This window comes from Falco cherrug, chromosome 13, assembly GCF_023634085.1.
Source record: "Falco cherrug isolate bFalChe1 chromosome 13, bFalChe1.pri, whole genome shotgun sequence".
NCBI lineage: Eukaryota > Metazoa > Chordata > Aves > Falconiformes > Falconidae > Falco > Falco cherrug.
In genome coordinates, this window is record NC_073709.1 from 7,105,629 (window position 1) to 7,131,803 (window position 26,175).

Here is a 26,175-nt window from a genome sequence, read left to right on the forward strand (position 1 = left end):
GCTCAGTATGGAAGTATTCAAGGTACCTAGAGAAAGCCTTTAATCTGCCATTTAAAATCTTATTGTGGTTTAATTCGTAAGGAATAATGTTATTTTCATAGTGTGCCAAAAGCACTATTGGCAGCAGCAAGGCAATTATTTATGCAGGTTATCAGTTCACAGAGCTGATTAAATAACCTGAAATGTGATGATAATGGCTTCCAGTAATGGCTCCATATCAAAAGGATAATAAATATTATTTGCTGCTCTTTCTTATAAGAAATGGCATATATTTCAGTCCTGTTGAAATAAAAGCAAAACTCCTATTGTTCTTTGGAAAAGTCTCCCAATAGCTCTAATTTCATATCATGTCTACTTCAATATGCTCATTTTGTTGTATAAAATTATGACTGATATATTGAAAATTACACATACATCTGGATAACTGATGTTAAATCCCAACCGGCTTTCAGAGCACCAGAGTGACCTCTCCATGGTAGTGACTCAGTTTTTATTCCACTGCAAGGTACAGAAAGCCAGCTGTATCCCTTTTGCTTAGCTTTATCCACATAGCATCACACTCTTTTGGACATATTTTAGAAAATATTCAAAAATTACTTCCTGCTGTATTTTACCAAAGGAAACTAGATCCAGATTTTCTTATGATGGGGCTTGGTAAACTGGATTTGATAAATTAACAAGCCTTGCCACTAATAACATTTCTTATGACGATGCACAGTTTTGTCCATCATGAAGTTTCTCTGACCCACGGGGTGCCCAGTTATGAAATCCCTGTTCTCAGTGAGGGACACTCATCAGCAGAGGGCTTTCTTATTCCTTTCATTATAGCAAGAATAATGCAGACCCTATTTAGAATTGCCAGTGGTGTGCAGGCTTGGATAACTTGCCAATGGGTCAGTTTGTTTCAGTATTAGATCAGGTGAGTATTTAGAAAAAGACAAATCTGGATTAATTTAGAGCTACAAGTATAAATAAAAACACTTTTATTTTATAACTTCCAAGAATGCTTTGCAAAGACACTTTGGATGTGAAATCTTTCCCAGAAATATCTTATCAATGAAAAAGGAAAGTATAGTATCTTATTTTGGATAGGAAATCCATGGAGGGAGGGCTGTTACAAAAGCTGCAAGAGCTTTTCTGCTCTGAGGAGAATACTGCCCTGGTGTTAGTGGGTTTGAACGAAAGCCTGCAGGCTCTGACGAACATTTCAGCCCATATGTATAATATACTGATGTAATACCTACAGATCAAAATACAGTCAAACAGAAAAAGAAGTGACTCTGTAACTGCTGTATAAGGTATTTGATTTTCAATTATGTTACAGAATAAGATCCGAATGAAGTCATACTACTGTAAAGCAGGTTATCTATTTGTAATAATAATTTCCTTTACAGAGACAAAAGAGTTATGTATTTCCAGGACCTGTAGGCTACAGTATTGTTTCTTATAACCTAAAGACCTATTCTGTAAATTTTGATTAAAAATAATACTGTTCCCATTATTTTTAAAGTTACCACCCCCCGTTAATAGTTTCCCATCAGATTAGGAGTTTGGATTCTAGCCCTTGCCTCTTAGTGCTTAACTTCAGTGAGTGCTGAACCGGGGCCTAATGTCTGATGATGTTTAAAGGAGAACACAGGGCTGGGATGTGACACCAGTACAAAGAACATAAGATGAAGACAGCTACCTTTGGAACCACTGGAAAAAACTTTTAACTCATAGCAAAGAGCAAAACCTTGGTAATGAAGACCTGTTTGACAATGTTTTAGCTAAAAGGCATGCAACTTCACAGGCCTAGCTGAAGGGTATTAAGGTTACTTCATAATTTCTCTCTTAAATGTTTTTTTTTTTTCCCCTAACTGATACTGGAATTTATTTTGACAGAAAACCTGTGATTTTTATTGAGCTTTCAAGAAGTGTTGAATGCTTAAGATTTTTGGGGCATGTTTTGGTATCAAACTCAATATTCAAATCAATGGGAAGGTGATTCAATATTTGAGCCTAAATACAGTGCTGAACATGGACTCAAGAGCATAAATGTTAGTCATTTAATTACAAAAAATGTTCATCATTCTTGCCTTATATGGATTTCTCATTTCAGCATGTAGGAACTGAAACTACTCAAAGAAATGTTATCAGGTACAATGGACAAAAGTGCAAGTGCTAACAAAACCAAGAAGCAAACAGTTTTTTCCACTAGAAACTAGTAGGAAATAAGCATGGAGTTCACCTAGGTAAGAAACACAGTAACCATAAAAAAGGACATCCGTATATTTCTACAATTATTCACACTTCAAAGATCCTATGTCTATTCATTACAAATACTGATGGGCCAGAAGATTTCCAGGTTTGATGTAACCAGATCTTACCAACCAAGCAAGGACAGGAGGATTAAAGAAATGCCCATGTAACTGCCTGGCAGATCGCAGGAGGCGGCATTGTCCTTCCTAGGTATGTCAAACCTGACCGAACACCTGGCTAAAACATTTACAGCGCCAGGCTCTGGATTTGTACTCCATCAGTAGAAACATGTAACAAATCACTTGCTCACAGTGGGAAGGCACATTGGAGCAGGGTTGGACAAAATAAAGTTGTTAGCCATTTTTCTGAGAAAATCTCAGTCTAGGCAATCACCTCATATTTCATTCTTTTGTTCAGTGCTTCTATTGCCGTTGGTGGTGGCATTTTAATTGAAAGTGAAACAATTCTCACACACATTTCCCAAACAGGGAATGTAGACCCTTCACACTCCGAAGCTGTAACTCAACAAAAGTGTACAAAGATGTGCTTGGAGGCATAACTTTAGGCATCGATTAGAAAATTCAGACCCATGTTCAGGTCCAGCCTCCATCCTCCTACTTCATTGCCTGAGGCTGTACTGCTTGTTTTATCACATCAAGGATCATTGTCAGAGTGTCAGCAGGGCGGGATTTATGAAGTGTGTCACAACCACTTGACAATGCAGTATGACTACAAAACAGGTTTAAAATATCCCATCCTGTGAATCTTATGCTGTGAAGCTACAAAACAGGTCACATTTCACTTGAAAACCTCTGTGTGATCTGCCAGGAAAACTCAGACTATGTAAGCATGTGGAGGAAAAATACAGTGGATGTTTTCTATGTTCCCTAGCTGTGCGTAAGAATAGGTTGTGAGAAACCCTTGTGAATACATACTACCAACACTTGCGGTGACATAATTTAATTTTATTCAGGTTACTTAAACTATGAACATTGGGAAGTTCCAGGTAGGTGACAAAGGAAGCTCCATCTAGAGAGCAGGTAACCAGGAGGGAAACAGATCTGAGGCTCCCTTCTGACCATACAAAACGTTATGTCAGTGCAACTCCACTGATACCCATCCACTAAGCTACCCTCAGGGGACACCTGCCCAAACAATACTGATGTAGGATCCTGAACTTTATCTTCCAGTTACCTCTAGTTACATTTTACTTAAACAAAAACATCGAGACACATTCTCTGGGCTCAATGATTACTGTCCATCCCAGCTTCTCCCATCTCCTTTCTTCACTGGTGTGTACCCACTCTACTCCCAATCTCATTTCCCTCCCTGCAATTCAGTGATTCATCTGTAGCCTCGAGGAAGGGCACCTGATTTCATTGCTTAACTGCTGTTACAAGTTGCTGCACAAATCACCTGGCATTGCAACACAAGGCTGCCAAGAACTTTCTACTAGAGCTACAGAGAGTAGGTCTACAAAACCAGCATTCCTGCAAAAAACTTATTTCATCTATCGAGGGGTTATTTCAGGTATATTGTAGTGCAGTCCAAAATGCAACCTTCAGTACCACTGTACCACCAGCAACTTTCTGCTTCTGAGTTCTCACAGTTTAATCTGGGCAACCAGCACGAAGTACAGCTAGCTATTAGGAAGTTTCTTTTCTCAATCCTCTTATAGCAAAAGAGCTTTCTGTTCACGTTACTTTTCAGCTCAGTTTCCAGTCTTTTAAAATTATTTGGTGTATTAGGAATTTCTTTTTAATACTGAGTTATTTAATGCCAACTAAATGTGCTAGTGCAGCAGACTTTTTGAGTAAGACCTAGTCTTTCCAGGTGTTAGACACAAGCTAGAAAATGGCAAATCAAGCCTGCTTTATGAAGAGCATCCTCAGAAAGATGTATCCCATTCAGTTGTTGGTTTCCTTGCTAAGTCTGTTAGCTGATGCTATTTCAATGTGTGTATGATCTCCCATGGCAGCTTTTACTCCCCTGCCTGTAACACTTCAGACCCCTTTCTCCCTCCCATGTCATTCCTTGCTCTATCAGCTCACATCACTGTAACCCTCAGAGAAGGGACAGAAAAGTTGGGTGGCCAATTCATATGAAATACAGTGTCTACCTTCCTCCCTGCCTTGTTCAGAGTGCTACAAGATGCAGGAGCCTGCCTGTGTGGGCTGCTGCCTGTGAGTGAGCAAACAGGGGAAGGAGTGGAAAGGGGGTCCAGCTCTTCCGTAGCCCATCCCACCTTGCTCCCAGCAAACATGTTTGACTGTAAATCAATTTTCCAAATCCTACCTGTCTCAGTTCTAGAAGATACAGAAATTGCAGTGTCCTAAAGGAAGGAAAAAGCAACTTTGCAAAGTTAAATAGCTGAGGATGAATACCAACATGGCATGTTCAGTGCAGCGCTGGAGTGAAGAATACCAAAGTGCAAACATCCCTTCAGTTCAGACCCGAAGTGGAAATGAATGGTTCTGCCAGCTTACATGTAATTTATTGCTAGGAAAATAAGGGATAGACTCAAATAACCTCTTTCATGATGAACAGCTCCATACTGGCCTTGGCACCCTATGTTTTACGTGAGCAAGAGACTTGTCCTCGTAGAAATCACAGAGCACCAAAGCTAGCTGGCTGCAGTTGTCCAGAAATAGCTGCATGCCAATTGTTTCAAAAACAGTCCTTATCAACATGAGACCCATTTACTTCAGGATCCTGCTTTGTTTTAATCAGTCTGACAGGTTTGGCTTGTAAAGTCATTCTGCTTGTTTATCTGTAAGTAAAATACATGTGGACATGCACCTCTAAGGACCCAAAGCTGCAAATGCACATAAATAACTTCAGCTGCACGACTGGTCTCATTGGGTAAACATCAGGGAGGAAGAAGAAGTACTTACAATATTGACATAAGAACAAAGTGGTAGAAACTGTCCATGACTAACCTGAGGCTGAAGATGAGGGAAGACTTTTTAGCTATCAACTGAACAAGATAATGAAATAGCTTTCCAGCAGAAAGGATGGCAGGTGAAAACTCAGAAAGCTTTACAATAAAGCTTAGCCATTTTATGAGAAGAGTTATGAGCCTTGCCTGTCATACCACAGGACTGGAATCAGTGACCCATGAGGTCTCTCTCATCCCAGTGTTTGTACGTGACTGAAGTTACTCAGGAGCGTAAATGTTTATAGGATGAGCCTGGAGCTTGCGTCAGCATAGCTGGCAAGCTTCCATGGGTGTTTCATTCAACCCGCTGAACACACATAAACATCGAAGGGTAACTTCCTAGTAAAAATGCATACACGCACTCACTCCCCCCCCCCCATAGATATACATATAAATAAATAATATATATTTTGCACAACAGTTTAAAAATGCATAATAGTTACATGTATTTTAATGTATACTGCAAACAATTTGTATTTCTGCTGCAGGTTATACACAGATTTATGTACACAGGCTAACAAGAAAGCCAAATAACTTTCACCATGCTCTTAACATGGATTATATTAATACTCTTGTTAAGAGAAACTGAAGGAACGTGTTGAACAGAGATGATTTCTTCTGATGTCCATACAGTATTTAGGAATGTTTTAAGTTACTAACCATGTACGATTTGGGCACTGTGCCCCACAGCTTCCAACAGGGATTACACACCAGAGCAGTAAGGATATGTCTTGTCACAGTTAAAGTCACCAAGAACAGCAACAGGATTCAGCTCTAAGGTCTGCAGGTCCCTACACGACTTGGGCCTCTTAGCTGTAGCATATATTGAACCAACAGACAACAGTAAAAGAAGACTTGAATGCACAAAAGCAAGCAACCAGAAACCAGAATACTCCAAAAACGATGTCCGAACAACAGTATTCATTATGATACATAGAACCTCATCCTACAGTTCTGACAGTCTTCAGTATACTGTGTACTTGCCCACACCTGTGTAAAGCCTGCACTTTAGCGCCTGAGAAAAGGCTTCCTCTTTCTCTACAGATTATTTCACAGAGAACATTTTCTTAGCTGCATGAGAAAACACCCTTGAGTGTGATAATAATGAAGAACATATTGTGCAGAAACAGAAGCCTTGCCGAGGACAGAGTTGGTTTCCATCAGGACATTAGAGCTTTCTTTGAAACCATGTAAGATGCAATATATTTATAGCTAATTTCACCATAACATAAAAGCTGCACTTATAGTAAAAGCATTTGCGTAATATAGTAAAATCATGTATGTCAATAATTAACTTTTAAGAGAACGAGATCAGTATTTCCATAAAATAGGGTAAGACATCCTGATCCTGTAGTTACTCATCATCAGTCATAACAGCCCAAAATGGATATAAAATACTCCCACAAAGCAACCTTCTATTCTCTCTGCCTTTGCGTCAAGATAACACTGACTCAATGTCAAGGAGTATCAGCCTCAAAATCGTTTTGGGTTGATGATTAAGAATAGAGGGGGATTTCCCCAACCATCGTTATTTCTAAACACAAAGTTCTATTAACTTGTTTACTTCTATTTGCATTTGCATCTGATCTTTTGATCAGTGGCAATGCTAATGATACAGCTATGAGAGCCCGCAAGCAAGAAATCCACTTACCAGATCTCTTTCTTACTGAGCCTAGAGATTCCCTTAAAAAAAAAAAAAATAATGAGAACTCTGTTGCTCCAAAAGAACTAGCTGGGATAGAGGCCTCTTGGCCTGGGTGTTTCCTGTAGGAGAAGATTTCTGACTCCTGTTGTGGGAGAAACTCCTACTTGTCCTGCCCCAAGGGTGAAAGATACTGCCAGGGAATTACAGCAATAAACCTCCAGGTCCCTGTCAAGCTTCAACCATCCCAATGAGTTATTACCCCCTTAGGACTCAAGAGACCTCAGGGAAATTGAAAAACGCTGCTCCTTCTACAGATGACCCAACCCATAACCGCAATGAACAGGCGGAGGAGCATCCTTTGCCAAAGCCAGGGTTGGAAACCGTGGCAGCCCAGTGAGGCCACGGAGTGGGTGGCTGGGAAGGCTTCCCTGCCCTGTCTGGAGGCGGGTGGTCCCTGCTGCAGCAGTTGCCCAGCCATATGTGATTTCAACCTACTTTCTCCCCGGCTGCCGAGGCTCCCGGAGTTCTCCCAGCCTCTTGGACTGTCTGCTTGCTGGCAGGCTGCAGGCCAAGCTGCTGCACCAGCTGCAGCTGGAGCATGGTGGAGGTTCGCCAGGAAGCCTGGTGAAATGTCGGTCTGAGCCAGGCTGCTCCTGCACACACATGTAGGTGCTTGGAGAAGCTCAGGTTTATCCTGTAGCACAGGCAGCACAGCAGCAGGGGCTGGACTCTCAGAAGTCAGCCAGGTTGGTGTGCTGACCTGGCCGCAGGTCTGGCTTGCTGCACATCCTCATGTTTCACAAGTCCTGCTCCGGTAGTGCAGGGGCACAGCAAAGTGCACTGAACTGCCCTGTAAGCTCTTGGGAAGGCTGGTTGGGCAGACCTCTGCTGGGTGGAAGCGGAGCAGAAGGGGAAGAGGTTTCATGTCCAAAACACCCAGCTGAGAGGGCATCTGCCCATTGGGGTGCAGGCTCAGCTCTCAGCCCGAATGCAGGCAATCGAAACCAGAAAAAGGAAGGAAAGACTCCCTGAGCTGTTCTCACTGTGATGGAGCGAGTGGGCCCAACCACTGAGTCATGTTCATGGCAGTACACAGCTGGGTCTAAGAGGAAACACACCTTTCCCATCCTCATGGGAAATGCACTGGCACCTGCTGTCCTCTACTTTGTGCCTAGGCATTTCTTTTTTTTAACCCATTTACCTACTGACAGTCATCTTGGGGTACCTTTCTACCATGCCTTTTGTGGTGCTCTGATGATAACAATGCCTTATATTTTCTAAAAGTAATCTTTATTTTACATTTTTCATTTTCTCTAGTCTTTTTAAACTATTTGTTGAGGTGTTTCACAAAATCACCCATTTTGGAAGTCAAGAACTACATTAATTTGATCTTCACCCTTTCCCTAACCACTTGCCTACAATGCACACATCATACACAATGGCAGCAAGGTCAGTCTTGCACATTTGGAAAGCAAAGGCAGTATCAGACTGAACAGTCACATAGATAAATTAAATCTCTCTGAACACACTTAGACAGACACATACACAGGCATAGAAGAGAAGCTACCACTGATCAGAGGTAGGATCTGTGTCCCTGTTGCCATTCAGCCTCAGTGAGAGCAGGGTTTTTTCCATTCTCACAAGAATTTGTAGACTCTCCCAACCTGTCTTTAAATGAATAGAAAGAAATAGCACATACAACAACTGAAGGGAAGTCTGAGCAAAACTGTCTGTAACCACTTAAGATTCAAATACGCCAGAAGTTCCTAAGTCATCTGATATTAATTTCTGAAGAATTCAAATAGGGCTTGTGCTGTATGCCAGAAACTATAAATACAATGCTTTCTCTTATCAATCTCTTCACTCACTTTAGGCAGCTTGATAGCATTAGCTCAATATCTGCACTATTTCTCCTTCCTTCCCCTAACAGAACACAAGGAAGCTGTGGGACTTTTCTGCTGATTTATGTTCAAAGCTGGAGGTGAAACCGCTGTATTAGAAGATTTCACTGAATGGGAACTAGAAGCCAGCCCACACAGGCTCTACAGGAAGAAATCACAGAAAAAGGCAAACGCAAGAGAAAACTTAGAACAGATAAATTAGCAAATGGCAAAGTTCACTGGGAGGTAAGGTTGGCGTGCTAGCCTTTGTGTTTACAGGCTCACTCCTGTGGATGCAGGTCTCCACTGATGTGCTCCTGGGGAGAGTGCAGCTGGGACTCTCTCAGTTCACACTGTCAGGACTAGTCTGAAGACAGGAATTTCAGATAATGGAGCAAGGAGAGAGCATCTAGAGTTATACAAACAGTCAAAACAATCTGATGGGCAAAATCAGTGACTGCTAGAGCTGGCTGAGTGTTTAGAAAAAGATACACAGTTCAGTATTCAGCTTCTGAAATGCACTACAGATTTTCATTTAAATCTATAACCTGAAAGTCCACTGATTTATTGAATTGAAGATATATAATAGGTATTTAAATATGCCTCTTCCTACCAGACCAGAATCCACAGAGCACTTTGCCTCTCATGAGGCTACACAGGGATGGTTAACTGATGTTAGGTATCTCATGAATCAGTTGGGTGTGGGAACGTAGAGTGGGAACCAGCCAGTGAACCACACTTAGAGGAAAGAATGCTTTGACCAGACTCTCAAGCTGCTTTAACACATGGCATGCCCCTAAATACATAAGGCTAAATACAGTTTAATGCTCATAGGATTGAAAATGCGTTACTTTTCAGTCATGCCAACAAAAAAACCCTGGGATATTCTGACTTTAGGAATGTCAGTATTTCACCCCTATTCCAAGAACAGAAATTCAGCTAAAAGAATATTACAGAATTCCAGTTCCAATGAATGCTGAACCACTCAAATTTCAAGCCTCCTTTTTTTAGGAATTCTATTATTCAGCACAAGTATCATTACAAATACTATTATGTTTTTATTAATTATTGCATTCAATCTGGCAGACGTTAGACTCATAAATTAAAACAAACAAACAAACAAAAAACCAACAACAAACAAACAACCCGCAACTAATGTCACAGAGATTTTGGCACTCTTTCAGTAACTGTTGTGGCAGGAGGAACACCTAACAGAAGAATCTAGTTCACAAGACTTGCAGGTCAAACTGTACGGATCAGAGATTTCTGAATCCATTTCAGTTAAACATCTAAATCAAAGAGGTCAAGATTTACTAGATCCACTAATCTACTTCCTTTCTGAAACATAACCCTCTGTCATTTATCTTTTTAAGACCATTGGCTCTACCTCTAGACTCTAGTGTACTGAAGATGCTAGCATACTTGAGAACACCTCAGTGATACTGTTTCTTGTCTCTTAATTTACTCTGACACTGAGAATTCTCATTCAATTCTTTCTTGTTTGTTTACTTAAAGGCAAAACTTAAGAGTTAACCTTTTGTTTCCATTTCATTTGATATTTCTTTGTCATAAAACACCCCTGCCAAAATAATATTTGCCATAGCAAGTGTAATTCAGAAATGACGTAAACTGGAAAACTCAGACAAGGAAATCCAGATACATATTGCCTGCTTGGCAAAAAGTGGCAACTCGTTCATAGAAATATAACTCAAACCCAGAAGTGTTTGGGCCACCACGACGCAGGAAAGCAGACAAGTTGAGTGGCAAGAAGAGCTATACACTTCTGAATATTTCACAAGTCCAACATGGTAGCAAAGCAGCCCTGTTGCTGTCTGTTCTGCATCTCCATCTGGTGTCCTGTAATGGTTTTAATGAAAGCTCTTACACATGGTTCTTAAAATAACCCATCTGTCTACTGGGGTGAATTAAAAGATGTAAACGCAGTGTAATATGCCAAAGAATATAATAGTCTCAATATAAGATCTGACTGTGTCAACCAGCAACATGTTCCAGCTGGGGCAGCCTCATGGAACAAAGGCAGCCCTTGGCTTAATACTGAGTATATGCTTCTGAAGTCCCAAATCAGGCGAAAGAGAAATAAAGCTCAAGACCTTGACCAGATGTGCAATACCCGGCCGAGTGCACAGTAAGCATGCTCCCACAGAAACCTCGCTATCAACGTGAACAGTTCCAATAGGAGCAAACATCTGTTTCGGATGGCTAATACAGGGGATGTAGTACATAATCACAGATAACACTTGAGCAGGACTGATCCTTTGAACTGCCTTCTTCCCTCTCTGCTGTTGCTGGCCACAACTTGAATTAGCTCATGTTCTATTTTAGACAACCAGGGACACAGTCTCACCAACTCAGCTCTGAACTCTGCAGCTGAGAAAGGACTGGATTTCCAAAACTGCTCCAGTACAACATTAATGGCCTGGGTTGCAAGGACCATGGAAACTGGGCCATAGTCCTCTTTCTAATATCTTTCCGACCACTTCCCACTAAATTAGATAAACAGATGGGAATGAATTAAATCTACAGATTAATGGTTATTGTACTAGGGTCCACAATGAGTATTTGTCACGTAACAGCACTTAGTACATGTTGTCAGGAAAGGTTAAAGACAGACGTTCCTAATGACCAATCATCTCTAGTCCCAGTGACCGCTTCCCTTTGAATCAAACCACCTAGATGCATGCTGATGTGCACATTCTCTTCTCTTCCACAGGAAAAGCCTGGGATAATCCCAATTTCCAGAGTTTCTAGCTCCCTGCAAAGATGAGGATGACTCTACACATCATATGAGCTTACTGTAATCATGCTGTGCAACAAACACATATGGGAAATGGCCTAGATAACACAACATCTTCTTGGGTTGGTTGGTTGGGTTGGTTTGGGAAAAATTATTTTCATTTTGCTTTCTTAGAGTATTTATCACAGAAAATTCCTTTTCCATGACCAGAACTTGCAAGTGTTAACATAACACAAATTATATAACATTCTCCAAATCTGGATTAATTCATAGACTTACCAGAGGCTCTCTTGCAATGATTTTCCTTTGAAGGTTGATTGAGATGACAAAACTCTTGGAGATGATAACTCCTATCTTTCGATTACAGCCTTGATGGTCTGATAAAGACTATAAAACTACAACCATTTAACTCTCTGGTCCCTGAATTCCCCCTGAGCATTCTCCTTTGAGATCACCTGAAAGAGATAAACGAAGATGTAAAGAGCATGTGATGGAACTGTTCCAGCACTGATACTGCTAATATTACTTGGCTTTACAGTTATGCTAATATCAATTATGCATGTTTTATTAATACTCGCTGTCAATTCTTGGAGTTGCCTTACAAAGCAATCTATCATAGAAGCTTTCACTTTGCACTTACAAAGAAAAAAATTACTTTCCACACTCAAAATGCTCTGTACAGCATGGTAAGAGAGGCAGCCTTTAAAAAGAAGGTTCGTCAGACAAATTAGAGACAAGTAGCAATGGAGGAAAATGTTGGATGTTCACTTTCATAGGAAAGGTCATCTTTGTAGACTCTGGAAGTTACCCTTGTAAACACTGTTCAGAAACCTAATGGAGTCTGAGTTGTGTATTTTTGACCAGTGACGAGCCCTACTAAATCTGCATGGTATATCTATAGAAGTGTTTTTCCCCTTGTTTGCAACTTCTTTGCGCACTGGCAAGGTTCAAGAGTCGCTGCTAACTTTTCTCTTTCCTTTTGCTTGTCTGCAGAAAGTGTGTCATGCAAACCCATTTTATCTTAATCCCTTCAAGTGTTTGACTGCCTGCAACTGCAGCACTAGCATCCTTACAATACTATTCTTGGAATAAAGTGCCTTCCTTTCTGACGCTATAATCAAACCTTGCTAGCAAATAGCTTCTGCTTATCCCTTTGCTACACACACACCTTTTACCTTTCTTCAGACATCCCAGTTTCCCCTTCTCTAAGTTTGGCAAAAAAATACTTTGATCTAAGGGGGTCTATGAGGCATGATATAGTATCAGGACAGAGCAGTAGGGATAATTGAGAGCCCTCAACAAGATGGCTCTACCGGCAGTTTTCTTTTGGAGCGTGGTTATTATTTACCATATACTTAAATTTGGTATATTAAAATGACTTATTACATTCACCTTAGCAACAGAAAACCAATACAAACCGAAGTATTTAGCATTTCTGTAGCTCACATAACCTTAGTGTGAGCACCTCAGAATTTCTGGCCCACTGTGGTGCTGATATCCTTATTGAATATGAAATACTGAGACATGGAGAACATGAATGACCTTCCAGAAATTCTGGAGCAGAGTAGGGATCTCAAAACATGTATTACAGCCTAACTAGCTGAATGTGGAGAAATGAAAAGTAGTGAAAGATTGTAGATACCAGCTTTGCTGGATATTCACACTCCTTTGCTTACCCCAAAAGCACAGCAAGCACATACCAGCCCGGTACAGTTTGGCTGTAGTACTCCAAGCTTTTACTGCTCTGCCCCTGAGAGGTGCTTGCTAACAGAAATTTAATCTCTACTAAAATAGTTTTACACACTGCTTTTCAGGCACAACTGTAATTTATCTGTGTTTGGGTTTTGTGCATGATCTATGCAGCAAGCACCGAGACCAGTTACACTCCCGAATGTTCTAGCTCCACCTGAAATCAGCCTTTCTGAGCTCATCTTAATTGCGTCCTCGTGACTGCATTAACTTCAAAGAGCACTTCGAAGACCACACAGCTCTTACTGCAAACAAGCCAGCAGGACAAGTATAACCCCTACTAATAATGTCGTAGAGGCTAGACCACACAGAAGATTCTTGCAGTGCCCTTTGGGCTTAAAGATGTAGGGGGTCTGAACTACCTGCCGCTGAGACCAATTCACAGCAGCTCCAAGAATCCCCCGTGCAGGGCATGTGGTGAGTTCCATGCCCATACGGATGGGTGTAGAGCTGTAGATCTTCTCGTCGATCAGATAGCCACATTAGTTTTGCCCCAGCTTGCAGTATGCCCTCCTCAAAGTAAACACAGCAGAGAGAAAGTTCACACCCGAGTACCTGAGAGGTTGCCAGTTAAGTCAGTCTCTTAGCCACTGTGAAAGTTCTGGGTCCTGAGTGCTGCTTCAAAGCAAGCTGTGGGGGGTTCAACCCCAGTCATGCCCCATGGCAAGAAACTGCACAGAACCCACAAGCCATCATGACATCCTATTTAAAGTACACTGAAGATGCCCACAGGTGAGCGAGGAAGGGAAAACGTCTGGTTTAAAAGCCCTAGTGTTGTCAGGTCACCAAGGAGTGTAGGGGAGTCAAGATCAAGGGAGTCCTGAATAGCTGAACTACGGAGCTACACTAACGAAAACTTGTGGACTCATGGGAAAAAAAAGATGTAAATGGAAAGCATCCACAGATGGGCTTTGTGACAGTGGTATATACATGACAAACTTTTGCACATCATCCTTCATAGGTCCTGCCTCTGGACCTTCAGGTCAACAAACACAATTCGCTGCTGCAGCAGAGGCTCCAGGTTTGCTGCTGGAAGGCAGCAGGCTGCAAAGCGCTACAGAGGTTGGGCTGAGTAACTGAATAGAGCAATTCATCATTTATCCCTTTACAAACTGTCAACAGGTGACTTGCAGTTGTCTTAAAATGAGTACATACTAATTACATTTTTGCAATTGGTAATAGCTAAAAGTAGTTATCATCTGAAAGTTCACCACAGCCACTATGTCTGGACTGTGGTCACTGAAATTCAGCCGTAGAGCTGGGATGGTTAGTTTTGGCTGGACACACAAGCTATAGGTATAGTTTTTTTCAGCGTGTTCTGAATTTTTGGCACAGGAACTTATGGTTTTGAGTTAATCTTCATTTCCTCATTGCCCTGGTTTCAAACTAAACTTTTCCTTGTTTGAAACTGGATTTTTATCCAGGGTGAAAGGGAGCAGTTGAGAGGGGAAAGAGAGAGGGTTAACATTTTTCAGAGGACAGACTGAAAGAGGTGGGACAGCTCTGCTGGGGAGGTCAGGATGATCTGCTGCTTGCTTTGGGTCAGGAATCAGACGTGCATCCTCAGACACAAAGATGCTTTGTCGAAAATGCAGTTCTGGATCAGTTGTATGCTTTGTTCCCATACATCTGCCATGACAGGACGCAATCTTTTCTTGCTGCCTACTTTTTCCCCCACTTTTTGCAGAGCACAGATGATACCAATATTTTTAACCTTTGTCCTAATTTGGTATACACTCGTGAAACAAAAACACTGACATTTTGTGATGTCAGAATTACCTTCTTCCCAATAATTTCCAAAGCTGTCTAGGACCTTGCATAGCCACTGAATGAGACACAAACGTTAGCACACCTGCTCAAATACTTACTGGTAAGGAACCCAAAATAAATCACAACTGTTGCTAAAGCAAATTTCTCTGAAAATGTTGTGGTTTTTTTTTTTTTTAAAGTTGCAGTATTCATGGAAAATGTTGACATGTAGTCATCTCTAGATTACAGCCAGCTATCCTCAGAAGGACAAGGATCCATACTGATTTATTCGTGCTACAAGGAACAAGATTTCAGCTTTCTATAGACAGTAGTGCATTGAAAAGAAAACAGAAAAAACCCCTGAATCTTCTGTGGTGCATAAGTTGCAGTTTGCATTTGAGTCCTTTGCCACTGAATTTTCTCCTTTGCACAGAAGCCAAACAGAGCAGACCCTGAACAAGATCCCTGCCAAGACTGATTAAAGACTTGCTCTCTGCACCTGCCTATTATTTTACCACTACGCACCTGCAGACTGGTTTCAAGAGCCTCATTATTGCTCACTTGTCTCTGGCCTCATTCTGACAAACTTCAAAGACAAAATGCCACATTTTCCTTCTAATGACCATCGCAACAGTTCCAACTCTGAACAGCCTCTAATAATTTCTCAATTTTTTTCCTGCTCACTGCTCACCAAATATGTAATAATGAATAGCGACACAGCAGGCTGAAGGTAGAGTTAATGTAATTCCTAGAAAGGGAAATCTGCTTTACAAAATGAAACCAAATCAGAAAACTCCAGGACTCCAGGTAAAAAACATAAAGGGGGTGGGGGGTGGGGAGAAGAAGGGGAAAAAATAACCAAGAGTATAACTGAAGGCAGTGACCTTTTCACATTCCCAGAGCTTCTATCTAGACATTTATGAGTACTTCTGCACCTGGAGAGACCGCCTCTGCAACTTACAGCTTTGCACAGCCCTTACATTGTGTCTCAGTCCCTAATTTCTGTCCTGTGTGAAATGTAAAGGGGACCCACCACCGACTTTCCTCATTGCTGTTGGTGCTGCCACTGGCCAGACTGGAACCCTTGCTCAAGCCAGTCTGGAGACAAACTGCTGAAACTCCAGGCTTTCTTTGAGCTCTACCCCTACCCATAGGCTCTCCTGAGTCACTGATTCATATTCCAGGTTGCTTTTCTCCCAAGGCTATACATATGAATAGCTCCTGAAGGAGATGCCATGGATCTGCTTAATGGTACAATTGATAGGCAACCAATGATCATAGCAAAAGAACCCTGCCTGGATCTAGTGTGCCTGAAAAGTGCTTCTTCACCCAGAAATTGTATATTTTGTTTCCTACAGTATCAATTACACTTGTAAAAATATAATTCTTACGATATTGCCTGTATCTATACATGTGTTAGGAAGGTAAGGTACAACCCTCCCTTTAAGATACCATCCTGCTGTTTCCCGAGGGGCCTTTTCACCATGTTGCTGAAGCATGGGCGTGCAGGGATGATGAACAAACAGGTATTCTAAAGAGATACCAGTATGAAACTTTAATGAGGAAATCAAATATTGATGCTTTTGTTTTGTCCTGTTTTGGTTGAAAAGTTTGCTCTTTAATCCTCCAGCCAGAGGGCACATTGTACCATGCGCACTTCCAAAGCCACAGCAAGGAGCACATATCACCAAATTCTCACTGGCTACCTAGTTGAAGGGTAGTTAAACCATCTCCAGAAGAGAGCCTTGTGCACAGCTGTGCCATACGAATAGAGGATTTATTTAGACGTGTCAGTTCAGACAGAAGTGAAGGTTCTGATCCAGAGAGCAAAAGCTCCAGCCATTAGCGCGAGCTTCTATGTTATAAACCAGGACCAAAATGGGACAGGAAAAATGCAGATCTTGGATCCGTACCATCAAAGAGAGAACAAAGTTTACCCTGTGAGTCACAAGTCACAAGCCAAAGTGTGTATTAATCTTCACCCTGACACATTTCTTCCATCCATCAGATCTAGCATTGTGCTAGTCTAACAGTGAGGATACATCATGTCATTCATGACACATGATGATTCCCAGATGTTCAGAGAGCTGGGCTACCCAGTGGAACAAATGGGTGTTTACAGTAAAATAAGTACCAAATTTAGCAAAACTGAAGATCAAGTTACAAGTTAATTAGCACAAGAGGGCTGAAACCCCATGATATATGGGAGCTCATACTTCTTCAGTAGATCCAGAAGTATAAATTGAGAAAAGAGCTTAACAATTGATTAGTAAAAAAATCAAAACCAAACAATCAAATAAAATAAAACCCGAAACACCCAGAAAGTCACCCTGACAGAAGCCAGAACAAATAACACCATTGCCGAGCTCTGATGTAGCTCTTCTGGTGGAGTTCCTGGTGATGAATAAAAGGAGCTCTGAGTCAGGTGCTTGTAAATATAGTCATACGTAACACCTACCAAATCAATGAGAAAGAAAATTTAGAGAGGGAAACAGATCTAAATACATCTTAGAGAGTCTGTGAAGTTCTCAACTGACTGTAAGAGCTCCTGATTCAGGCAAGAACATCCCAAGTCTCTTTGAAGGTTCTTCACTCATAAATTTCTCAAGTGGCATACTGAGGAGCTCTGTGAGCAGCTGGAGAAGGTGGCCACTGACCTGAGGCTGTGGGAGAGGACATGAACTAGGGCCTCCCTGACCTACACAAACTGAGGTAAAGCACAGACTTCCACTGGGCTGCCTTGGTGAAGATGTTTCAGAGATGACCAGGTCAGGGCCACGGTAGGCAAGGAAAACTAAGGGCTAGTCATATCAGAAAGATACAACCAACACTAACATAAAGAGTGGAGAACGGTCAACTCTAAAACCAGACACTGCTAAACCCCAGTGAGATCGAAAGTAACTCCCTGTTAAAGGCTGTTCTCCTAAAAAGTTTAATGTTCCCAAAAGTCATTACAACTCTCTAGATCTTCTGCTAAATTATCCTTACTCTGCCAGACATTTAAGTCAGTACTGAATGGAGCCATGCAAAAAATAACGCAAGCCCCCTATTCTCTTGCACTTCATGTCAAACCCAGGAGGCATGAGCAGCCTATGGAGCAGACGGCGCTACCAGCAGTGGGGATCCTGATGACCCAGAAAAGCTCACCGGAGCCAGAGTTCACACAATGACAGAGGGCCAGACGCCAGTGCTGGCCCTGAATACTTTCCTTATTCTGTGCTAGAGCAAGAAATTCATTTTCCATAGAGCAATAACTAGGCCAAGTTTTAATCTGGCTTGCAGTGCTGAAAACAACCTGCAAAAAACAGGTGGCAGTCTCCTTTCACGCAAGCCAAAAGACAGATAAAAATAGATGTGAATTGCCATTGAAAATATGGTAAAATAATCCTTTTCCATCTGCTAAAGCAAACCTTGGGAGTAAGTGAATTAACAGGTCTCTACTATCAGACACCATGAGCTAGGCATCGCTGCTCATTAATTAATATTAACATGACAGCAATCGATTGCCTGTATCTCTTGCACATATTAATCAAAGCCGAGAGCTGAGTGTGCACCTTGTATATCACTCACAAACCCCACTGGCACGCTGCCCATTCACTCCTAAATATTTACAGCAGTGTTTGCTTGCTGAAGATCATTCCTGTTGTGAAGGCACTGTAGCAAGGGCCTTTCCTCTCCTGCCATTTCAGTGTTCCCTGTCCAGCCCATGCCCTGAAGATCATAGTATTACAGTGCTGTCTCCTCCACTTTGAAGTTGGCCACAAATGATGAATTCAAGATGCAAACCCCAGGTCACTTACAGAAAGGGTTTTTACAGAGAAAAGGATGTCCTTCCAGAAACAGACCTGAAGGCCATAATTTACACATCTCTGCTGTTGTTATGACAGCACAGCACTGATCGCCCACACTGACCTTCAACTAGCCAGAGCGATCCTGAAGGAAGGATCCTCAGCACCATCTAATTATCCAAGACTTCAGCCTGTTGCTCAAGAAGGTTGCTTCTGTGGGTAGACTGCTAAAAATACGCGACGTACCCAGGCATGGAAACGTAGACTTCCCCTCAATCCAAACACAACCAGTTTCATCAAGTCAGAATGTGACCTATCCCATCCAGAAGGGAGATAGTTTCTGTTTAAACAAGGGGGAAAAAATATAGGCCAAAGTCCTTGTCTCATTTATGGTAACGTAAATCTAGAATAACTGAATAAATATAACCAGAGTTAAAGCTTTTATAAACAGGTATAAATTAGATCAGAATCAGCTTAAACACAAGCAAGTTTTTAAGACTCTTTGGCATCTTTTAAGCCTCAGTTACTGGTCAGATGCTCAGTCAGCCTGATTCCAGACTTTTAGCTGCCTATTATTTACATGACTACTCGCAAAACCAGCGGTCACCCAACAGCACATGTCTAACCTGCGTTTGCACAACATTTAGCAGATGCATAAGCTGGCAGAAATTTAAAAGTGAACATCTGAGGGACAGCACTGCAATAAAGCATGAAATAGAGCTGACTAAAACATAATAAAAAAATCAAGAGTCCACCTCAGGAAATTATAATTTTCTTTTCAAATTGAGATTACATGTCCAGAGCTTTTTCCCCACAGAACCGAAAGTTCAGAACATTTTTTGTAGTTTAAAATGTTGAAACATTTTCACTGAAAATAAACATTTTGACATTTCCAAGTCCAAATGTATACATGTGGTTTGTCAACAAAATTAAGTTAGAAATCACAGACGAAAAGGTTTTCATGTGAGGTTTATCTTGTACTTCCTGCATTTTGATGAAATAGTGCAATCGTGTCCAGGTCAAAAAGTTAAGAGGTGCTCAAAAACACTAACAATGAATTGCTCACTCACCTTTAATCTCAGATCAGTTTTGATCTCAGTTTGGATTATCCTGCTGTTATTCAAGCCAATTCATTTACTTTTCCAGCTGCATAGGCAGATACAGAGATCTGGGCCACTGACAACTGTTACGCATGATCCAGGATTAGAACTGTAGGAAAGCACAGAAATACTATTATCACCTTTGTATATGTTTTCTTGGACCACAAGTTTTATTCTGCACCTTCTAAGGGTGAGCGCTGGATCCCATTTCAGATTTCTCTTCTGTATTTAGCCCAGTTGGACAGAGCTGAGAGATTTCGACATCAAACATGTTTAAACTATGTAAATTTCTTCCAGCTACTACTTTTCTTGCATGTAAAAAGACTCAGCACTCATACAGCACCTGAATGACAATCCTGTTACCAAAGTGACGAGGATAGCAAAGGATCTGAATGAGTAAAGTACTGCCAGTTCAATTATTCTTTTTATTATTTTTTTTTTAAACTGCAATGCAGAGAACAGGTGCCTTCCAGGGACCAGACCATAAAGTTCAGGCAGTAGAGTATTTTAAATCTGTGCCCTAAACTTAAACAGAACTGGATGGTCAAAAGAATTAAATTTATTTTGCTTTTATTTCAAATTCCTGTACCTATTTCTCTTCCTGATTCTGAGGCTGAAATGCTCAGAATAATTTTCTTTTCTCAATATCTCTGGCTTGCCTTCAAGCAAGGTAGCTGGAAAGACTGGAATCAGACCAATCATTTCCATCTACTCTTATATCTTACTAGTGAAAGCTTATGGGAGTTATGTAAATTGTTGATGCTTGTGTAACAGGTCTTGATCTGAAAAATACGGCATTTTTTTGTGGCTTTGGAAGACTTCACTCAGAGAATATTCTTTTTTATATGTATGTTTGTATATATATATGTGTGCATACATGTCTGTATATATATATAATGCCAGTATGCAGTCAAGACTTTTTCTCTACCGTACACCTACCACCACCTACCATGTGTTCTATGGTAATATATTAAATTTATATAATTCACTGGTCCTTTGGAAATGGGGTCTTATCCTACACATACTCAAGCACCCATAAGACAAAAAGAAAAATGTTTATACTATGTCTAGATTGTTAGAGAAAAGACCTGGAAAATATTGCAAAAAATGCTGAAGATAGAATATCAGTGTATGAAGTTTAATAGTCAATTCTCAGTAAATGTCATTCTGATTTGATTTAAAAATTTTATCTACAGCTGAAAAAGTACATGGTAAGTGTTTTTTCAGAAGCCTAGGATTTCATTACCAGTGTTCAGCGTTGCTAATATTTATAGTGATAGAGCAGTAATTTCTAAAATTTTATTAAGAAAGTAATCTGGCTTCCTGCAAGAATTATCTCCTTGACATAAACTCCCATGCATTATAGTCTGTATCACACTACATTTTTCCATTGATATCCCTGATTTCTTTCTCAAGGTGAGTTGACATTCTTGATATAAAAAAAATGAGCTATATAAAATATGGTAAATGTAACATGCATAAGTAGGAATACTCCCACTGAAAAAAGCAGCTATCTTAGTAATACATATTAAGATATAAAGATATTTAATATTACTAAAGGAAATTGGAAACATTACCATTCTATCAAAGGTTAATCATTCAGAGAAATTTTTATGTACTTCTGGATTTCTATCCACAAAATGGGAACAGTCTCTCTAGAGAGAAATATTTTAAGTAACATATGTTATGTTTTACTTCTGAAAAATACAGACAGCATTCCTAGCCATAATTGTTGTGATGCCCTGTGTATCCAAACTTAAAGGTCCTGAACCTCAGGAACCAGCTGCTACTGAGCATCACGTGTTAACATCCATCAGAATGGCCAAGCAACAGTGAAGACATGCAAAATTAGGATGCAAGATTGAAAATTTAAGCAGTTGTTCTTCTTCTAAACATAAATTTCATGCTGTTAGAATCTCAATTCATTTTCTATCAAGAGAACACTTAAAAGCCAAATGCAACATTCAAGTATTTTCCAATACAAGCAGTCCAGACTTCTCTAATTTTTGCCTTTTAAAAAAACCTCATAATGTTTTACTCCTTGTAGGGGCTTAACTTTTTCTTGATGGAAAGAGACAGTGTGGGAGGACAAATGGCTGAGAGGTAGCATTTTATCTGTTTGATTAAGCCATCTCTCTTACATCAAGGATTCTATGTTGAAGTAATAATGAATCAACTACATCAATACAATAATAAGCTTCACATTACACTAGCATTATCACGTTCAGACAATGTTTAAGTTAAACTCCTTTATTGGTAATTACAATACCAACATCTAAGGGAATTTACTTAATATAGCATAAAACTATAAATTATTTTAGGGGGGAGGACACTACATATCCTACCTTTGAAGCTTTTGGTACAAAAATAGCTGCGAGAAGTGGAAATGAACACAACAGATGAATAGAACACATGCAACATCTTTTAATTGGCCCATTAATTCCAAAAGAATCTAACTCAAAATGTTCAGGAGTTCAGGGAGTACCTGTGTTGAATTCATAACTGAAAGGTCTTCAAGTGAAGCAGTAGATTGCAGCCTCTGAATTTCAACCTGCTTAAATTCACTTACCAGCTTAAACCTCTGAGTTTGACCCTTGGAATGGTACCTACACTACATAGTCTCTTAGATTCTAGGGGAAACTAGATGAACAAGTTCTACTAGAATTGTCTGAGAGGCTTAGCTGCAGGTCACCAACAATATTACACATCTGGATGAGCGGAACAGCCTAAGAGATTCCCATAAAATGAGCAAGTTCTGCTATGCAAACATGTCTTGCCTTTAAATTGCAGTAAGGAATACTAATTTAGATCATCCCCAAAAGCTCAAGTTCCATCATCATCATGGAACATCAGTGTCATTTGCTTGGGAGCAGCAGCCAGCGAGCAGGAGACAACCTTGTCTTAAAGAGTTTAGGGCTTGTAGCAAGACTGTTGATGTATCTCCTGCAGCACCACACACTCCAGAGCCAGGAATAAAACAAAGATCTGAACTGTGGGCTCCTGTATAAGGTTCAAATTATCCTACCATGAGAGACCTACATGCCTTCACATCGTTTTCCCTATAGCTTGTCTCTGCCTCCTCACATCATCCACATATTGGTGAGAAAGGAAAGAAAGAACCTACCTGCAAGGGGAGAGGTGGTGTACAGCAAGAAGATCCAGCAGCTGGACCTTTTGTTTCCAGCTGTTCAGTCTCCAGGAGAAGCTTGCAGTAACAGCCAAGGCCCCGAATCTAAAAACTGGATCACTGTAATCTTTCTAAGCTCCATCTACCATCCCATATCCTCATTCTACTTAGAAGTGCCCTGACTTAATTTTCCTACAGATAGGAGAAAGAAAATTTTATGTCATATAAAGCTAGGAACCGTTTACTAAACGGATGGACGGCCAACTTCCTGGTCTCTTAGGTAAGCAATATAGGAAATTATACTGTAATTCAGAGAGTTTTGAAATAAAATGTCTTTTGGCAATGCGTAGACATGGGCTAATATCACAGCAGTTATTTCTTTGTCAACTTCAGAGCACTATGCTGTGGCCAATTAATGGAAAAAAGATGAGATTCAGTTAACCGCTCTGGGATTTGCACTTCGAATGTTCAGGCTAGATTAAGGAAAAGACCTTGCCCTAGCCTGTATAGCCTCGTAATGCTACTGCCTGTTATTTCCAATTGTTGTTACAGAAGAGCTGGCCTCGCTGCTATTGTTAAAGGTCAGTCAATGTTTCCACTATAAACCTTCTTTATTGCGGATTTCACATAAGTGTGTGATTTTAATTTACTCTGGATTGAAACACCGTTTTTCTTGACCTGGAAATGGATGTGTTTTGTTCTGTTCTTTAAATCTGCATGCTCAGTTTGTTATTAATCCAGGACATCTTCAAAACGGGTGACCTCTGACGCACACTCTTATTTAAAAGATTTCAAGGGTATATGATCCCATTTGGACAACTGACTCCTTACCACCAGCCAGTGGTTTCCTGATTCAGTCTCAAAGCAATATTGGCAGTTTATTACATGTTATCTGAGAAACTATGGTTATCAAGCCTTATTATTCAATAGTTGGTGGGTCACTTCTGAAAAGTGAAAATCTGAAGGGAAGATATTATTACTTGGAACAATTTCAGTTTCAAAACAAAAAATTGTGTTTCAAAATGGGCAGTGCACACAGTCAGTGTTTCATCATTGGGCAGGAAACAAAAAAGCACTGAAATCATAACCCTACATTCTCCAAACTTCTCTAGAAATTAAGTACTCCATGGGATATCTCTAGGGCAACTGAACATCCCTTTAAAATGAATAATCGCCAAGGAATTATTTGTAAAGTCCCCTCATTATACACCCACACATACCTTTCCCACCGAAGGAATAGCTCTGTGCTGTCTATCTTTTGCCTCCCTCTATTGGGAAGAGGCCTCCTCCACAGGCAGGAGAAGCAAAGTGCCATCCCATTCCCCGGCACAGATAGCTCTGCTGGGTTATTCACTGCTCTGCCTCAGCTGGTGCAGACAGGACAGCTTACCCTCCCTGGGACTGAAGCTGGCCTCTTGTTCTCCCTTTCCCCTCGCAGGAAGAAGAGCCAGGGGACCCTTTTCTCTCAAGAAAGCAGTTGCAATCAAAGAGGAGGAGGCTCACCAGAAAATACAGGTTTGGTGTCACATACGTTTCATTGAGAAGCATAAGAAAGCATGGTGGGGATACCCCAGAATTTGAAAACAGCTTTGCATTACATGCTATAGGATAAAAACCTGTCACAATTTTCAAAAGGAAAAATCAAAGTATCTTCTGATTGATCATATTTTTATTCTCAGAAAATTTTTTTGTGGAAATTAACCAGTTTGTGAGGTTTTTCTCTGAACAAAGCAAATTTCTTTTTTCAGCAGTTATTTGCATTCTTTGCCCATCCCTATTTTCAGTTTTAAGTCTCTACACACGCACGCACATACATTTGCTCATACACACACCCGTACACCTGGTACTCCGTTAGGATTGACTTGGCAAGGCCCCAAGAACAGTGGATTTTGAAGCCAACACCCATTTCTCATGCAGAGGACAATCCCACACCTATGGCTATGCTTTCAAACTACCTAAACACACAAGTGGCATCTGCAGAACTCAGCTGCAGCAGAACAACTTGAAGTGTAAATTTAGACTGTTACAACTATCTTGATGGAGATCTAATGAAAATCTTCCTGCATCAGAAGGATTGGGTTTTGGTTTAGCCCAGGCCATTTGGAGGAGGCTGAGCTAAAGCAAAAGTCCCTATGTGAATTTTAGAGCCAGAATAGCCACACAGGGTGTTATGGCACCACAGCTGCACAGTTCACCAAGTCAGGTGAGAATTGCCTGCGCATCTCCATCGCAGTTAAAAGTAACTTGCTTCTCAGACCTAAGGATTAGAAACCTGATACTTCAAAACAAAGATGAATGAGCTGATGCCTCACAGGTTTCCATGAGCTGGCACCAGAGCTGCAGCTCAGGGGATCCTAAACCTTAACATGTCATGCACATGAGCACACAGATCCCCAGTTTTGTCTGTAATTACAGCTCTTCAGTTTTGCACTCTGCATTGGCTAGATGCAAGCTAGGTCTAATCTGGGAGCTGGCAAGTCATGTCCATGCAGTGCTGTGCTTAACCCAAAATATCTTGTCTCTCAGCAGGGATTTGCTTGGATTGCAGGCAGCATTAACGTGGTGACACCATGTACAAATAAGACTGGAACAAGTTCAAATGATGGGTTGAGCTCACTCTTATCTGCCAGCACCAATTCACATAGCCATGCCCTCCTATCATAATTAGTATTTTACAGGTCTGACACCAAAGAGATGAAGTCTCACCAGGCAGCTTTACAGTACAGCCAGCCATCATGAAATAGCCTGGGGAGGATACAAGTGTGTATGAAGAAATGGGACCATCAGCAGCACAGGTTTGTGTGTCTCCACTTTCATCACTGCTCCGCTGGGACAGCGGGGATGAGGCACCTCTCGTGGAAAGGAAGAGTAAAGGAAACCACGCTGGAAGAAATTCACTAGAGACAATCTCTCAGTCCAGTGGGACTAAACGTGGAAGACCCACTCAGGGTATCCTCATGGAGGATGAGGTCCTCAGGCTGTTGCACTACACTTGCTTTTTTTTTTAGAGAGAAGAATTCACATTTTTGGGCTTGTTGGCAAAGTGGGCTAAATCCTAAACAGAGGGACGGCTCAGTAGTAAGTTGGATCTACAACTATTTACCTTTAAGTGAGCCTTGGCTCCCATTCCCCCGACTAAAGTAAAGACTTTCCATGCTTTCCACTTTGACTGATGCTCTTACTATTTACCTCACCTAAAAAAG

The 26,175-nt window shown here is 40.9% G+C and overlaps 1 long non-coding RNA gene across 1 annotated transcript in view; it reads right to left on the reverse strand.

Annotated features, from left to right (window-relative positions):
* The window catches only part of LOC114017647 (uncharacterized), a 366,106-nt gene that overhangs the window by 159,691 nt on the left and 180,240 nt on the right, over positions 1 to 26,175 (reverse strand). Inside the window, exon 4 of the long non-coding RNA XR_008734858.1 lies at positions 11,739 to 11,914. This is a non-coding gene — a long non-coding RNA (uncharacterized LOC114017647). The remainder of the gene's footprint in view (positions 1 to 11,738; positions 11,915 to 26,175) is intronic.